This window comes from Miscanthus floridulus, chromosome 1 (genome assembly GCF_019320115.1).
Source record: "Miscanthus floridulus cultivar M001 chromosome 1, ASM1932011v1, whole genome shotgun sequence".
In the NCBI taxonomy this organism is placed as follows: domain Eukaryota; kingdom Viridiplantae; phylum Streptophyta; class Magnoliopsida; order Poales; family Poaceae; genus Miscanthus; species Miscanthus floridulus.
Window position 1 is genome coordinate 10,388,447 of NC_089580.1, and position 18,150 is coordinate 10,406,596.

Below are 18,150 nucleotides of genomic sequence, written 5' to 3' on the forward strand. Positions count from 1 at the left end.
TACGCCGAGGCTCTTGCAGAGGCCGAGACCCTCATCGCCCACCTCAACCAACTCAGTGGCAAGGTGCCTAACTCCAAGCGTCGCGCGGGGGCGTTCGAGCCCGCAGAAACCATCAAACTCATCCCGGTCGACCCCGCCTGCCCCGACGACCGGGCACTGAGGATCAGCGCCACCCTCGACATCAAATAGGAAGCCGTGCTCGTCGACTTCCTCCATGCGAATGCCGACATATTTGCATGGAGTCCCTCGGACATGCCGGGCATACCAAGGGAAGTCGCCGAGCACACCCTGGACGTCCGTGCCGGCTCTAGACCGATAAGGCAACGCCTGCGCCGCTTCGACGAGGAAAAGCGTAGGGCCATCGGTGAGGAGGTGCAGAAACTACTGGCGGCCGGATTCATCAAGGAAGTATCCCACCCGGAGTGGTTGGCTAACCCCGTGTTAGTTAGGAAGAAAAGTGGGAAATGGAGGATGTGTGTAGACTATACTGGTTTGAACAAAGCTTGTCCAAAAGTCCCTTTCCCGTTACCCCGAATCGATCAGATCGTTGACTCCACTGTGGGATGCGAAACCTTGTCTTTCCTTGATGCGTATTCTGGTTACCATCAAATCAAGATGAAAGAGTCCGACCAGCTCGCGACTTCTTTCATCACACCGTTCGGCATGTACTGCTACGTGACGATGCCCTTCGGCCTCAGAAACGCCGGTGCCACGTATCAGCGGTGCATGACCCAGGTCTTTGGCGACAACATTGGGCGGACCGTCGAGGCCTACGTAGATGACATCGTGGTCAAGACCAGAAAGGCCGAGGGTCTCATCGATGACTTGACAATAACCTTCAAATGCCTTAGAGAGAAGGGCATCAAGCTCAATCCCGAGAAGTGTGTGTTTGGGGTTCCCCGAGGCATGCTCTTAGGATTCATAGTCTCGGAACGCGGCATCGAAGCCAACCCAGAGAAGGTCTCGGCCATAACCGGCATGGGACCAATCAGGGACCTCAAGGGAGTACAGAGGGTCATGGGATGCCTTGCGGCCCTGAGCCGATTCATCTCGCGCCTCGGCGAAAAAGGTTTGCCTCTGTACCGACTCTTGAGAAAATCCGAGCGTTTTTCCTAGACTCCCGAGGCCGAAGAAGCCCTCGACAGACTCAAAGCACAGCTCACAAATCCTCCCGTCTTGATACCCCCGGCCATGGACGAGACCCTCTTGCTCTACGTCGCCGCAATGACCCAAGTGGTCAGCGCCGCCATAGTGGTAGAGAGGCAGGAAGAGGGGCACACTCTGCCCACCCAACGACCTATTTATTTCATCAGCGAGGTGCTCTCCGAGACCAAAGCACGCTACCCCCACGTCCAGAAGCTGGTCTACGCCGTGGTCCTAGCCCGGCGCAAACTGCGTCACTACTTCGAGTCGCACCCAGTGACTGTGGTATCATCTTTCCCCTGGGCAAAATAGTTCATAACCGGGAGGCCTCGGGCAGGATAGCCAAATGGGTTGTCGAGCTTATAGGGGAAACCTTGACCTTTGCGCCTCGAAAGACGATCAAGTCTCAAGTCTTGGCCGATTTCGTGGCTGAATGGACAAATACCCAACTGCCACCCACTCAAATTCAGACGGAATACTGGACCTTGTACTTCAATGGATCCCTGATGAAGACTGGGGCGGGAGCGGGTCTGCTCTTCATTTCGCCCCTCGGAGTACACATGCGCTACATGGTGCGGCTCCACTTCGCCGCCTCCAACAACGTGGCCGAATACGAGGCCCTCATCAACGGCTTACAAGTCGCCATCGAACTTGGGGCACGACGCCTCGACGTCCAAGGCGACTCGCAGCTCGTCATAGATCAAGTGATGAAGGAGTCAAACTGTCTCGACCCCAAAATGGAGGCTTACTGCAAGCTGGTACGACGCCTAGAAGACAAGTTCGACGGTCTCGAGCTAAATCACGTCACGCGGAAGTACAACGAAGCCGTCGACGAGCTGGCAAAGATGGCCTCAGCATGGGTTCCGGTCCCCCCGAACGTCTTTGCCAGAGACCTCCACAAACCTTCCATTGGATACACCTCGGCAACAGAGGAGGGCCCACCTGTGGAACCCGCGGTGAAGCTTGACGCCCTCTCTGCTGCCGAGACCCCCTCGACCAAGCCCGAGGTCATGGAAGTCAACGCCGAGCCTCCACGGACTAATCAGGACGCGGATTGGCGAGTCCCGTTCCTCGATTGGCTCGATCGGGGGGAGCTTCCTAACGACAAAACCAAAGCACGGCGGCTTGCGTGGCGAGCCAAGACCTATGCCCTCTACAACGGCGAATTGTACAGACGAAGTCCCTCAGGTGTCCTCCAACGGTGTATCAGCTCCGAAGCGGGCCAAGCCCTGCTTTGGGACTTACACGCGGGCGCCTGCGGGCACCATGCGGCGCCTCGGATGCTTGTAGGGAATGCTTTCCACCAAGGGTTCTACTGGCCGACGGCAGTCGCTGACGCTACCAAGCTGGTACGCTCCTACGAAGGATGCCAGTACTATGCCCGGCAGACACATCTCCTGGCCCTGGCCCTGCAAACCATCCCCATCACCTGGCCATTCGCCGTATGGGGTCTCGACATGGTCAGGCCTCTGCAAAAGGCCCCCGGGGGCTTCACCCATCTATTGGTATCAATCGACAAGTTCTCCAAATGGATCGAGGCTCGTCCGATCAATTGAATCAAATCCGAGCAGGCGGTGCTATTCTTCACTGACATCATCCACAGGTTTGGGGTCCCCAACACCATCATCACCGACAACGGGACACAGTTCACCGGCAAAAGGTTCCTGACGTTTTGCGACGACCACCACATCCATGTGGCCTGGTCGGCCGTAGGACACCCAAGGACCAACGGCCAAGTAGAGCGTGCCAACGGCATGATCCTACAAGGCCTCAAGCCAAGGATTCACAATCGATTGAAAAAGTTTGGCAAAAAATGGCTCGCCGAGCTCCTGTCGGTCATCTGGAGCCTGAGGAACACTCCAAGCCGAGCCACGGGATTCACGCCTTTCTTCCTAGTCTATGGGGCCGAGGCCATCCTCCCCACCGACTTGGAATATGGTTCCCCGAGGCTGCAAGCCTATAACGAACAAAGTAACTGCACCACCCGAGAGGATGCCCTTGATCAACTAGAGGAAGCCCGAGACGCCGCGCTACTACACTCGGCCAAATACCAGCAGAGCCTGCGGCGCTATCAGGCCCGACGCGTTCGAGGCCGAGACTTGAAGGTAGGCGACCTGGTGTTGAGGCTAGCACAGAGCAACAAGGGTCGCCACAAGCTGACCCCGCCATGGGAAGGACCGTACATCATCGCCCAAGTGCTGAAGCCCGGGACCTACAAGCTGGCCAACGAGAAGGGCGAAGTCTTCATCAACGCTTGGAACATAGAACAGCTACGTCGCTTTTATCCCTAAATTTCCAAGCATTGTATATGTCGTTCCTCGAAATACAATTAAAAAAGCGTTCTTTACTTGGTCTAATTTTTTTGAGAAACCCCCCGAGCCCATCGTAGGCCTCGGCAATACGGTAACACGGCAAGGGAAACTCGGTTCTGCCTCGGCAGAACCAAGCCTCCCTCGGGGGCTAGATGGGGGACTCCCCCTAGGTCCCACGCACCATTCTTTAAGTTGCTTTTTCGCAAAAATTCCTACGCCAAGAACTCTAGCAGGCTCTGACGAATCATTTGTGAAGACTCCTCGGACCAAGGTCTGCTTCCTAAGCAAGAGGCCGGTAGAGTCGCGAGATGGCCTACGCCCCCGGGCTACGGCACTCCCTCACTACCTCTCGCTCAAGGAACGGCTTAGGCCCCAAAGGGGTGTTTCGCAAATAAAATCTGATCAGAAGCAACAGAGGGCAAAGGCTCGGAAACATGAGAAAAACAACTAAGAAACACAAATACTTCAGAAATAAAGGCCTCGATGGCCACAAATGTTATGATACAAAAATAACCCCTATTCTATCTTTACATAGCCCCCGGGGCCCAGATCAAGGTTCAGGGCCTTCAACACCAGCAGATGGTAGGGGGGCACCACCTCCTCTTCGAAGAGTGTCGCCAGCGCCACGCCAGGGCCTTCCGCCGCCTCCATCAGCTTCGCGACCACCGCGTCGGCCTCCTCGTCATCATCAGGCAGCACATAGCCATCACTGATGGCCGGGAGGTCAACGCCAAGGTAGTGAGAGGAGATGACGGCCATCGCCCACTTGACACCCGTGTGCAACGCCCCTCGGAGCCGTCTGCGCATCTGGCTGCTCAGCGCAATCAAGCGGCTCCCAAGGGAGCTACCTGACTGAACCCCCTCGACCTCCAAGGCCTCGCAGGCGGAAAGGGCGGCACGTTTTAGCGCCTCGTGCTCCTTGATCTCGGTATCGAGCACTGTCTGTACCACGCTAGAAGTCTCGGCGGCCCTGGTGAACTCCGCCTCTGACTCTGCACCGCGGAAAATGTAATGAGGTCGAGCCAAAGAAAAAACAACCTAAGTTAGGGACGGAAGCCCACGGAGCTCACCCTTGGCCTTTAGCTCCCAGCGTCGGGTCTCCACCTGACAAGCCTCGACCTTCTCCCTCAACCGCTGGGCCTCGACCCGAGAGGCCTTGGCCGCCCTGGAAGCTTCACTCCCCAGCTCTGCGTCACACAAGGAAGTTAGGGAGCGAACATAAGGAGAAGAAAACAAAACAAGGGGACTCAAACTCACCCTTGACCGTCCCCCTCAAAACCACAGCCTCGATTTGTGAGGCCTCAACCGCAGCAAGGGCCTCGTTTAGAGCGCCTTTGGTCAGCTGGTGCGCACTCTCCTCTGCCCCCAGCTGCCCGGCGAGGGCCTTGCCCGAGGCCGTCGCTTCTTCAGCCCGGGATCTGAAGGCATCCCGATCGCTGACGGCGTGGGTAAGCTCCTCCTCCAGCTCCTTGATCCGCGTCGCTAAGGGGGCGAGCTGCGTCTGGGCTGTGGCCGCCTCGACCTTCACGTCAGCACAGCGAAGGCGGAGGTCCCCCACCTCCGCGCTTCGTGCCGACAGAAGCTCGTTAGCATCGGCAAGAAGGCCCCTCTGCCGCTGAAGCTGGTCCCAGATTCCCCTCTCCTGCCGGAGGAAGACCGACTTCCCGAGGGACCGGGTCTTGAGCTCCTGAGGAGGCAGAGCAGAGGTCGTCGATTATGACAAAACCGAGAAAAGAACAACGTCACACGAGAAAGGAAAACACGAACCTGGGCGACTCTGGGCAGTTCGTCGGCCACCACGGACAGCGCCGTCCGTAGCGACCGCTCCGCCAGCTCACGGTACTGCTCGAAGGTACTCCAGCGCCCGCCCTCGGCCGTGTCCTCGAGGGCAAACAGAGGCTCCCCCTCAGGGTCGTCCCGGCTCCGCCACAGTACCCGCGGGTGATCCCACCCGCGGGGCTCGGGTCGCACCCGCACGAGGGCCGAGCCTCCCTCGTCTAAGAGCGGCGCCGGCTGCTCCACGGCATCGGTCTCCTCGACGTCGACCACCTACCGCACCCGGGAAGTATCGTCGGAGGAGATCGGATAGACCTCCGTCTCCCGGGCGCTCTCCCTCAACAACGGCGGGCCCTGAGCCAAGGGCACGGCCAAGGCCTCCGCCACCTGCGTCTCCGCCTCCTGCACAGACGGCCTCGCCGCCATCACAATGGCCTCGGTGACCTCGAGGGCTCCCGCCTCTGCAATCACGGCCTCGGCGGTCTCGGGGGCTCCGGCCTCCGCCATCATGGCCTCGGTAGACGTAGAGACGCCGACCGCGGCCACTGCGGTCTCGGCGGTCGTGGGCGCCGTGGCCTCCATTGCCTCAGCCTCGGAGGCCCCGGGAGCCCCGGCAACAAAGGGCACGACGGCCCCATCCGACTGTGTAGGGGCCGCCTCGGCGACCCCTCCGTGGGTGACCGGTCCCTTTGGGTCGACCCTCGCCGACGCCGCACCGCGTTGGATAGCGGCTTGTGCCTCCGCCACCCAGTGGGCGGAGGACCCGGGGCTCGCCTTAAGTGCCTTAAGGGGCGCCAAGGGGAGGTCATCCGTAGGCCGCTTCCGACTAAAGGAAATTAACCTACAGGGTCAACGCGAGACCAAAAAAGCGAACGGAAGACACTACGACCCTGCCAAAAATACACTTACTTAGAACGGGGCGGCCCCCGCTTCGCCACGGCAAACCGCATCCGCAACGGCGGAGGCGGCGGCAGTGGCGTCGCATCCGTATCCATCGGCGCCGGTCGGTCCTCAGCGGACCCCGGCGCCCCTTCGGTCCTCTGCGGGGGCGGTGGCGTTGCCTCCACCGCCACCTGCTCCGCCACGGCCGCCGAGCCTATAGGGCTGACGGCACGTTTGCCTAACGCCCGCGCCTCGGGCGTGTCGGCCTTGGCCCCGGAGCGGGCAACCGCCGGCCCCGGGTCCGCTTCTCCTCCCCTTCCCGGGGGTGCCGGGCTGCTTGCCGACGCCCCGAGCGCCACCTCCACGACGTCAGGAAGGTGGTCTAGGGGACCTCGCCCTCCCTCGCCCTTGTCGTTCCCGTCCGAGGCCTCCGTCGACAACGACGTCGATGGGGATTCCTCCAACGGGAGACCATCCTTCCGTTGCTGACAGCGGCGCTTATCCAATGCCTCGCGCGCAAGGATGTGCTTCGTGCGCTTCGCCGCCTTAGCGTCCTTTCGCTTCTTCTGCGCGTCGGCGTGAGCGCGGTTGATCGCCCGCTGCCCCGCGTCCTCGAGAACAGGCGGCGGGGAGGAGCGCACGTCCCTCATCCCCTAAAGGAACGACAAACACACATAAGGGAACAAGGGGTAGGAGGAAACTGAGGAGGTTCAGAGGCCACAGCGGCACTCGACTTACCAGCGAAAGGAACCCCCGCGACGGTCGCATCGCGAAGGGGGTCAGGTTGCCGCCCCTCAACTTCGCATCTACCATCTCCCCCACCCGACGGAGAATTTCCTCGTCGGAGAGGGCGGAGGAAGACATCCGGGTGCCTTCAACGGGCTCACCCGGCCTCATCTCGAACAGCCGCCACCGCCGAGCCATCAGCGGCAGCACCCTCCGGCGGTGGAAGGCGGCCGCGACCACAGCGACCGTGAGGCCATGGCTCCGCAGCCTCGCCAGCCCCTCCAGGAGCGGCTCTAGCTTGGGCTGGTCGACCTTTGGGACACCCCACTTCCATTTCTCTGGGCAACTCCCCACAATCTGCCCGGTGTAGGGGGGAAGTCCTCCATCGTCGTTGCGGAGGTAAAACCAACTCGTGTACCACCGGCGGTTGGAGGACGCGAGTTGGGCTAGGATGTAGAGGTGCAGGCGGTTCTGACGCACTTGGAGAGTGCAGCCTTCGGCCCTCGACGCCTTTCTCTTACCCGACATACCCGTCGGCTTGGTAGTGTGCCCCGCCCGGAACAGGTGGAGCCATAACTCCCAATGGGGAGCGATCCCCAAATACCCCTCGCAGACGGCAACGAAGATAGCTGCCTGAGCGATGGAGTTGGGATTAAAATTGTGGAGCTCCACGTCGTAGTAGTGCGGGAGCGCCCGCATGAACCGGTCCGCCGGGACGCCGAGGCCGCGCTCGTGGAAAGAGACGAAGCTCACGACATAGCCGTCGCGGGGCCTCGGCTCTAGCTCGCCATACGGAGCAATCCACTCCGGCCTACTAGGGTCTGTCACCGGGCGGAGGAGTCCACCGTCGACAAGCGACTGGAGCATTTCCTCGGTGACGTCCGACGGATCCCAAGGGTCCGCCTCGACAACGACGACGTTGCCGGCCATGGGTGCGATGAAGGAATCGGGCGCGGCGGTGAGTTTTTTCTCTCTCCCTCCCACGCTCTCGCTTTTTTCCTCGCTTTCCCCCTAGGCTCGCTCTTCTCTCCTCTTCTTCCCGGCACCCGCTGCTCTGGCGACGGCTCGACGGAGGCGGTGCTAATGCAGGCAAGGTAAGACGAGGAGGGGCGAGATTCCTCGGGTATTTATGCAGGGAGGAGGCGAAATGAATAGGCGACGAAATCAGGGAGGTTTTCCCCCGTCCGACGCGGTTAACCACGAGCCGATTTCGGCGGCCCACGCGCCCACGTCTCCCGCATTAAATGCGAGGACGGTTACGTCCCATCCACCACGCCACGCTCGGCCACTACGGCAGCAGGTACCGTTTCGACTCCCAATAAAACTGCCTCAAAAGGCGCGCTGCCCGAGCCAATAGGGAAGATATTCCCTGCGGCCTATTCCTTTAGTATGAAGGAATCCGGCTCTGAACCTATTACGATCCAGGGGTTCGAAGGCTAGACCCCAAAGGGTTTCGACAGCCACCCCAGGATAACAGAGTCAGGGACGACCGCGGGCGAGCCCATACGGGGCCGAGGCCCAAGCAAGCGAAACGCTTGGGACGCCCAAAGTTGTGTCCGAGACTGGAGGAAAGTCTCCGAATGGGATCCCACCGTAGGGAGGCACCGAGCCACCGAGGCCTAGCGAACGGCCTCGGCACCCACTAGAGACATCCTCTGGTACTCTTGGAGTGTGTCTCTGGACCGCTAGCCGTCCCCTAGCGAACGGGGTATGGGCCTCCACTCGGACTACCCGATAACAGCTCACCGGAAGTGCCACCGCTCGTGCCCATCGAGGGTAGCGAGGCACATTCCACCCCTCCTTCCGAGCGAAAAGGAAGCGTGAGGGTCGTATAAAAAGACAGGGGAGTCCCTGATAGCCCTCTCACCCTGTGCAGAGGCTAGGGGCTCCTCCTGCAAACACGCCGAGACCCCACAACTCGGGCCCATGCCCAAAAGGGGCCTCGGCAAACAAACCCTCACGCGCGAGGGGCATATAAAAAGTCAGGGGAACTCCCGACGGCCCTCTCGCTCTGCGCAGAGGCTAGGGGCTCTTCCTGCGACCTTGCCGAGATCAGAATGGGCTCGGCAAAACAAACCCTTCGTCCAAACGAAAAGGATATGTGAGGGGCGAATGAAAAAGTCAGGAGACCCCCGACCGTCCTCTTGCTCCAGGCGGAGGCTCGGGGGCTCCTCTTGCACCCAAAAACCAAGACAAAAACACGATAAAGGGCACCGAGCCCGTTACGGTCCAGGGGTTCGAAGGCTGAGCCTCCAAGAGGTTTCGACAGCCGCCCCAGGGCAACAGAGTCAGGGACGACTTCGGGGCGAGCCTACGAATGGCCCAGGCCCGAACGAACAGTCGCTCGGGGCGTCCTAAGTCGTGTCCGAGACCGACAGGAGAGTATCCGAATGGGATCCCACCGTAGGGAGGCACCGAGCCACCGAGGCCCAGCGAACAGCCTCGGCACCCACTAGAGAAATCCTCCGGTACTTTTGGAGTGCGTCTCTGGACCGCTAGCCGTCCCCTAGCGAATAGGGCTCGGGCCTTCACTCGGACTACCCGATAACAGCTCACCGAAAGTGTCCACGCTCGCACCCATCGAGGGTAGCGTGGCACATTCCACCCCTCCTTCCGAGCGAAAGGAAGCGTGAGGGACATACCCAAAGTCAGGGGGACCCCTAACGAACCTCTCGCTCCGTGCGGAGGCTAGAGGGCCTTTTTTTTGCAACCTCGCCGAGACCCCCGCAACCCGAACTTGCGCTTATGGGCTCGACAAATGCAATAAGAACTGATCACTCAAACATGAAAATGCAGAAAAGCCCCTGGAGGAGTAACTTCACTCCTCTAGGGGCTCGGGGGCTACACCCGGCGTGTGCGCTCGCGCGCACCCACCGGAACCTCAGAAAACAAACCAATTCCTACGGAGCAGGCGTAAACCCAGCCTCGACGAACCCTCAGGGAGAGTGCACGCACTCACCCCGAGGCTCGGGGGCTACTGTCGGGTACCTTAGAACGGGGTACCCCAAGCAAACATCAAAATAAAGCCAGAAGGTAAGCCGTGGGCCCCTCACCTGCCACGACCGAGCCCTCCTCCACCTCGCCTCGAGCCTCGAGCAGGAGGTCTCGGAACAAACTCCGCCTCATGCGATGCTCCCCAGGGTGAGCCTCGGTAGGGGGCGCCGTCTCCGTCTCGCCCGAGGCTCTCTAGGGAAGGCCTCGGCAGGGGTACATTCTCCGTATCACGCGAGGCGTCTCGCGCAAGGCCTCGGCAAGGAACCCGATCTCCGTCTCGCGCGAGGCCCCAGCCTCCGTGTCGCTCGAGGCCGGGTCGCCCGCAACCCGTCACCCCCCGCCTCTACCGGCCCTCCTGACAACGTGTCATGTCCCATTAATGCTTCAACCACTCCCGCAATCTCAGCCGGACGATGGCTCAACGCCACAGAATGGCCGACGCGACCCAAGGTCGCATCAGCGTCATACCGGCTGGGACAGGGTACGGCGGGGATTACTGGCCACTGTGTCCTAACGCTGTATCCACGATCAGCGCCATACCGGCTGGGACAGGGTACGGCGGGAATTACCGGCCACTGTGTCCTAACACTGTACCCACGATCAGCCGCCCACTCGAGGCTTCGGCACCGTACACCAAGGTCTCGGCCATCTTGGGGATCGTGCCTGCCGAGACCCCTCCACCATGGTGCAGCCTCGACACCGACCAAGTCTCGGCCTCGCGCGCAGTCCGTCCACAGTGGCTTGCACGTCCACCGCCGCTCCCACTCCGAGGCAGACCCGGGGCTCCCACGACGCACAGGATCTGATGGGACGGCCACGTCGCCCCAGTGCTCCAAGGACGGACCACTTCGACGGCCACACCGCCATAGGAACAGGCTACAGGGCCCGGACATGCCGCCTCTATTCACACGACGCCGTATAGTTAGCTCATGTACCGTCCTAGTCCTCCCTTCATGCTATAAAAGGAGAGGACCTGGGCTGTTTTAGGGGGACGAAGGAGAACACCTTGTAACACACACACACGCACATCCCTGCCGCCTGAGAGCAACGTCTCAAGCGGCCCGCACGACACCCTGCCGAGACCTGGGACCAGCTCCCTCTCTCCTTTAGCTTGTAACCCCCTACTACGAGTACTTCGGTGCAAGGAATACAAGATCGATCTCTCAGACTGGACGTAGGGCACCGATTGCCTGAACCAGTATACACCTTGTGTCTCTTTGCATCACCATCCGGGATAGGGGCACGCAGCATAAATTCACTAGTCGGTTGGTTGAGGACCCCCCGGTCCGAAACACCGACAGGGACCATGTTATTATACAACACATTACCAAAAAAAACATGACTTACCGCCAACCGGTGGCATTTACTAAAAATGAGGATAGTGGTATAAAACAAGACAAGCTGCATCTTAGGGGTATTAAAACAAGCACTGCATAAGCTGCCAACTAGATGGAAGTTATTATAAAACCCATTATATGAGCCGTGAAACATGATTAGCTGACAACTGGAGGAACATTAAAAAGATAAGAGTAACAACCCAAAATAAGACAAGCTACACCCTAAGAGACAAATTATTAGAAGAAGCATTACATAATATGCCAACCTAGAGGTAAATTATTATACAACTAATATGTATGATTTAGGATGCATTCAAATCTAAAATGTTGTGTAGCATTCCATTTCTCCCATAAAGTTGACATCTACAAAGAACATTGATTAATACTTAAATTAGACTCCACTTGTCTATGTTTCAAAGAATTTTAGGCTGTGTTTAGTTCGCGAAATGAAAATTTTTGGATGTCACATCGGATGTTTCGGGGATGTCGGAAGGGGTTTTCGGATACTAATAAAAAAAAACTAATTACATAGCTCGCATGGAAACTACGAGACGAATTTATTAAGCCTAATTAATCCATCATTAGCGCATGTTAGTTACTGTAGCACTTATGGCTAATCATGGACTAATTAGTCTTAAAACATTCGTCTCGTGATTTCCAACCAAACTGTGCAATTAGTTTTTTTTCGTCTATATTTAATACTCCATGCATGTGCCACAAGATTCGATGTGATAGTTTGTGGTGAAAATTTTTTGGAACTAAACCAGGCCTTATTTCAGTAGCAATTTATGTGTAAAAATGTGCTAGGAGATTTATGAAAGGAGTTGCTACCATACAATAATAAACTTGCTACTTCAAAAATATACTAAACATTTTACATGGTATGAACAAGCTCAAGGGCAAAAAAATCAAAATAAGTTACTACCATACAATACTAAACTTACTACTCTAAAATATACTAATTTTTTACATGGTATGAACAAAGCTCTGGGGCAAAAAATAAAAGAAGTTAGTACCATGTAAAACTAAAATTGCTACTAAAAAATATACTAAAATTATTACATAGTATGCACAAGCTGGGGGACAAAAATTATCAAAAGGAGTTTTACAACTTGGGGGCAACTATTGCAACAAACATAAAAATAGAAGCTGTTGCACAAGCTGCGGAGCAAATTTTTTTGTGGCAACTTATGTGTGTAATGGCTACCTTTTTGTGACAACTTATATATTGTAGGTGGGGCAACTAATATGCATAATTTAGGAAGGCATTCGAACCTAAAAGGAAACATTAAAAAAACTTGAATGAAAACTGAAACTAAAAAACACTGAAAATAATACTGAAAACCTGAAAAAACTGAAAATACAGCCATCAAAATAAACAGCCATAAACTTGGAATGATCCGAATTGCCTGCAGCATTCCATTGCCCATGAAGTTGACATCTACAAAGAACATTGCTTAATACTTAAAAAACTGAATTGGAGCCAATTATATTTTGAGCAAGTGGCAATATATCCTGAAATGACAAATTCTGAAACTGAAACTGAACTGGAAAGGAAACTGAACTGAACTGAACTGAGACTGAAACTGAACCGAGAGGTACTCATTATGCATTGCATCCTCTAATTGGAAGGCACAACCACAGCACCAACTCTGTCGCGGGGGATGAGACGCAACTCAGAACCATGTTTCAGAAACACGTTGCCTAAGGAGGAAAAATATTACTTCATGTCAGAAACTGGTACCTCGTCCAAAAGACAAGCTAAAGCAAGAGAAATCAAGTCAACAAAACACATTTGATGCAGTAACTCAAAATAGAGAGCATTCAGCCTAATAACAGAGGGATTCATCCAAGAAACAATATAGCATAGCAGTTCATTTGTGCAAAGCCTAGGCCATGCCACGTCGTTTGCTAAGTGACGAGAATTTTCAAATGCATGTTCAAGTGCTTATACATTACATATGGATGGCACCAGATCAAACTTAGGAGCCTATCTGCCCCCTTTCTAAACACAACTCAGGTAACTTCAGCTGCCAACTTCTGTGTCCGCACCACTTAAAATCGTGCATTGTATGGCAAACAAAAAAAAGGATCCAAAACAGGCCTATATAACTCAATATTTCAACCTATGTTCTATCAATCATAACATCATAAACCGGTCTACTGATGCAAATCCTTCTATACAACATATTTGTGCCGGAAAAGTATTGCATTTGTGACTTTCTGGAAGATACAAGGACAGCACACCAGGAAAAAAACACAGATCCGAAACAAAAATATATGCTGGTATCATGAAATGGTACCTGCACTTTGCTGGGGTTGATGCCAACTCCATCTGTAGAGAGGGAAAAATGCAAAATCGTTTCAGAAAAGTATATGACAAACAAGAACTCTTACTGATCTTCAGATGTTGTATGTAAAGAAATAGAAAAACTTAAAGAACATCACATGTCACAAGCTCGATGGTTATAACCAACAATAGTTGCATGAAGAAGTGCTATTTTACAATGCCACTGGTCACCATCTGGCAACAACAAAGACAGACTTGAAAGCTATCCACACCATTCTTATATATATAGATAAATGGCAGTGGAAAGAGTAGCACATTCTTTTGTGGTTGAACCTATGATTTCTTAATTTTTAATTTTACCGAATGATGTTCTCATTTACCTGAATTAAGAACTAAAACAAAACTAAGAGAACTGAGATTGAAACAAAACTGAACTAAGACTGAAACAAAAATGAGAGAACTGAGACTGAAACAAAATTGAGATGAACTCTGAACTGGAACTGAAACTGAACCTGAACCTAGAACCTGAACATGAAAATTCAGACTGAAATGATTTGGGAAGAATGAAGTATGATAACTGTAATTGAACACTGAAATTGGAAAGATAACATAGAGGAAAATGAAATAGCTAATACTTAAATTATAAACTGAACTAAAACTGAATCTGAACTGAACTGAAACCTGAACAAGACTGAAAAACTGAAAATACAACACTCAAAATAAAAACTGAAATTGAGAACTGGAATAAAAACGGAAATTAAAGACTGAAATTACATACTGAACAACATGGAAACAGTGTTCAATCTGATGTCTATCAATTTCTAAAATCTTCTGACATACATCTCAGTACAGACAGCTTTATTGGACCGACACAAGCAGGAAATCAGAAAAAAAACTAGGTTTCAAGGTGATCTGACAAGCGGATCACTCGGCATCGGCATCACAGCCGCCGGAGACAGCGGCGGCGGCGAGCTCGTGCTTCTGAAGGCGCTCGAGCGCCATCTCGTGCACCCAGGTCTAGATTGTGAGGTCGACCTTGGTGTTGAGGCCGACACCGAGGATGATGATGGTGAGAAAGGACATGAAGTAGCCGCGTCGTCCACCGCCCGGCGCCTTCGCCGCCGCCAATGTGGAGTGAAAGTGCACGAGCTCTAATTGTGGGTTTAGGGGACAATGACCACACAATTAGAGAACTAATGAGATTTATCTAGATGACAAATAGAGAATTTATATTCGAGGATACTACACGAAACGGAAGAGCCCCCAATTACAAATGTAAATGGCTTCAAACTTAAAAGAGGTTTAAATTATTTTATATTTTGAATTTGAGTATAGGAAAAGCCGTACTATAAAGAGGACACAATACTTAAGCTAATATGTGCTACTAAGTGCTCAAACAACCACATGTATCATCAGATTCACAGTCAAAACAGTCTACACTTCACTATTACACTTGCTGTCTTGCGTGGTGCAGCACTGTCGCACTTAAAGAGAGGCACTGCCGCACTTGGGTTGCGGGCTCCGTATCGCTCGATCCCAAGGTCACGGGCTCCATCTCGCCCGACCCCAAGGACACAGGCTCCGTCTTGCCCGACCCCAAGGACGCGGGCTTCGTCTCGCCCGAACCCTTGGGTGCGGTGACCGTTGGGGGCAGAGGGGTATATATACCTTTCCCCTTCATCCCCAACGATAATCTGCCACTTCTTCCTCACTTCAGCACGCCCAAAGCAGAGCAGGAGCTCTCTCTCCCTCCATTATTGACCTCAAGCCCTCCAAGCAAATTTATTGATATCTCCATCAATCCTTAAGAGAAAAGGATTCTAAACTCGATTAGAGAGTAGCTCTATTGATTCCCCAACTCTAAAGAGCACTTGATTCATGTTTTTGACCGGCGGTTGTGTTTCTTACTCTTGGAGCTTGGCTCCTAGCCAGCTAGAGCGTCGCCCGTGGAGCTTGTCAACTTATGTGGCAGTCCCGAGAGGTTTGTAACTATCTCTTAAAGTTAGTAAACTCACCCCTCATCTCAAGAGTTAAGTCTCGACTTGAGAATGCAGAAGTGTTGAAAATAGCTAAGCCTTAGTAGTTAACCTCAACAACGTGGGGGTAGGTAAACCTTGGTGGCAAGCCGAACCACAGGATAAATCTTTGTGTTACTTGTGATTGATTCATATTACTTGTATGACATATTGTGTTGATGTGATTTCTAGAGTTTCTAGTCGATCTACTTGTGTGTGGTGTTCCTACCACTTCTAGTTCTTGATCTATGATTGTCATACCTACAGTAAGCTAGAAAATTTCTCCGATCTAAGTTTTTATTTATGGATTTTGAACTGTGATTCAAAGTTATCTGTAGTTGCGGCAGTGCCGCTGTTCTGGCCCAACAGTTCCGCAGTCTGGCAGTGCCGCCCTCCAAAGCGACAATGCCGCTGGATGAATTTAATAAAAATTTAAATGTTTATTTTGACAGACCTATTCACCGTCACCCTGGACCGACCAGAGATCCTGCATGGAGCGCAGCCGCGCGCGCCGTCGAGATCTCCCACATCGATGCCGCCGGTGAGGTGCGTCGCCTGCGAGATTGGGGAATGGAGAAGCTCTGTGGGAGCAGAAATGCGGTGCTGTCGCCGCGCGCGTGGGCTGTGCGCATGCGCCGGCCCGCGTCGCACGCAACGCACGGGGCGCGACCGGCCGCTCGTTAGAGTTTGCGGTTTTTTTAATTTGTCATCAGTCGAATGTCTCGTCTGTCTTTATGGGCTGCTTGTTGATATGGGCTTTATTTTCTTTCAGCCCATCAAAAAAATGCAAATGTCCAAATGAGTCATGTTACTCCAGCTTTGCATCAATTTCATGGGTTTTCAATGGGGAGCCCACCCAACCATGCTCAGTTCAGGCCCATTAGTTTCCTCATCCGTAGCTTTAAGATTTTTATTATTTCTATAAATTGCTACCGACCATATTAGGAGATTTCTGGTTGAGATTCTCCAGCATTCACCATTCGAAGGACCATTAGTTCCCTCATCCTTAGCTTAAAGATTCTAAATGGGTCATGGTATAATCTGGGAATGAAACAGTCCACCCCATTCACCGTTCGAAGGAACCTTGGGTTATCCTCAGATTAGACTAGGAAAAGGTCTGTTATAGGACCAAATGGGATTTTTTGTTTGAGATTCTCCAGTTCAGGAAGTTTGTTCAAGGTGGATCGGTTGGGTTGGGCATACACTAGTACAATACAAGGCGCCTCGATGGGTGTGACACAACTAGCCGGCGTAGATAGTACTACCTCCGTTTCATTTTATCTAGTGCACACGCATATCAAAATTTAAACTTTAAAGACTTTGACCAATAATTAGGCTACTAATTTATAACTATTATAATACAACTTTATATGATTAGATTTGTAAGGAATTATATTATCCAATGATTATAAGTTTATAAGCATAAATAAAATAATATAAAATAAATGATGGGTCAAAGTGTAATCTAGAAGACCGTGTCAGTCTAACTTACGCCAGATAAAATGGAACAAAGAGAGTAATACCCTTTTAAAAATGGTGAACAGGCTCAGGCATGGTGAACCTGCCCGTTAACTTGGTAGGTGATGCCCAACGTGTATGCTAGCGAAATATGGAGTATTGAGCAAGGGCAGGTCAAAGCCTCAAAGGTCTCTCTTTCACTAGTTTTAGTCATGAATAGGTCCTCCTCTACACGCATTACTAGAAAAATAATTTTAGAAGACATGATCTTTGATTAATGGAGACGGACACACCTAATAACAAACCGCCTTTGTAAATGATCAGGGGGCTCTAGGACACAGTGCTCTTATCCTTGGTTTACAAACCAAAATTGTTCACTGGTATGCAATCTATTATCAGTGAATCCGAGTGACCATAACATGTCTCTACACTTGCTAGTCATATTAAGTTTAAAAATGATTTTTTTTCTTGATAATGTATTTATTTGTGACTATTTATATAAATTTGTTCAAATTTAGAGAGTCTCACCTATGGCAAAACTAAAATAATCTACATTTTGAAACAGAGGGAGCACGCTATTGACTCTAATTTGTGTTCAAAAGCATAAGAAGGCTCCATATATCCAGCAGGTCTAATAACAGTAGAAATACATTTTCATACACAATTTAAACCAACAGTTTCAAAAGTTTATACTGTACCTAACCTGTGGGATATACCTATATGTATTTTTATACACTAAAGTACATAGAAGCTGTTAAAAAAGCACACGTACTTACGTGACACCGCTTTTATTAAAAAAGGTAGAGAAGATAGTTACTACCAATAATTTAGTGAAACGCAACTGGACACACGATCTCATTTGCAAACTATGCGGGGTGGACCTAGAAACGCCGACTTCACCTGTGCAAAGACTGCACATTCTCGAAGCAAGTATGGTCCTATCTAAAAAAATGGCTCGATTTGGTAGTACTTTATTCAGTGGGAATGAATGGATTGTTGCATAGCTACTGGCGTAAATGTCTGCACAAAATTTGAAAGAAGACAAAGAAAAAGGATAGATGGAATTATGATCTACTTCTGGTGGAACATTCGGAAGGAACGGAATAGAAGAACATTCCAACAAAAATCTTTACAACCAAGACAAGTCGGCCTCCTCTGCAAAGATGATATTCAACCGTTCCCGTCGGCAACAAGACCCATGGTTAGTGGGGAGTAGA

The 18,150-nt window shown here is 52.4% G+C and overlaps 1 long non-coding RNA gene across 2 annotated transcripts; it reads right to left on the reverse strand.

Annotated features, from left to right (window-relative positions):
• Window positions 1–12,195: 12,195 nt before the first annotated feature.
• Window positions 12,196–16,107, reverse strand: LOC136472761 (uncharacterized). 2 transcript variants are annotated; one of them, XR_010762411.1, is made up of 4 exons: window positions 15,930–16,107; window positions 13,474–13,505; window positions 12,741–12,874; window positions 12,196–12,611 (listed from the first exon to the last, which is right to left on the reverse strand). It is a non-coding gene; the product is annotated as an uncharacterized lncRNA (long non-coding RNA). The 2 variants fall into 2 exon arrangements; XR_010762409.1 differs by having other exon boundaries at window positions 12,736–12,874.
• Window positions 16,108–18,150: the final 2,043 nt, after the last annotated feature.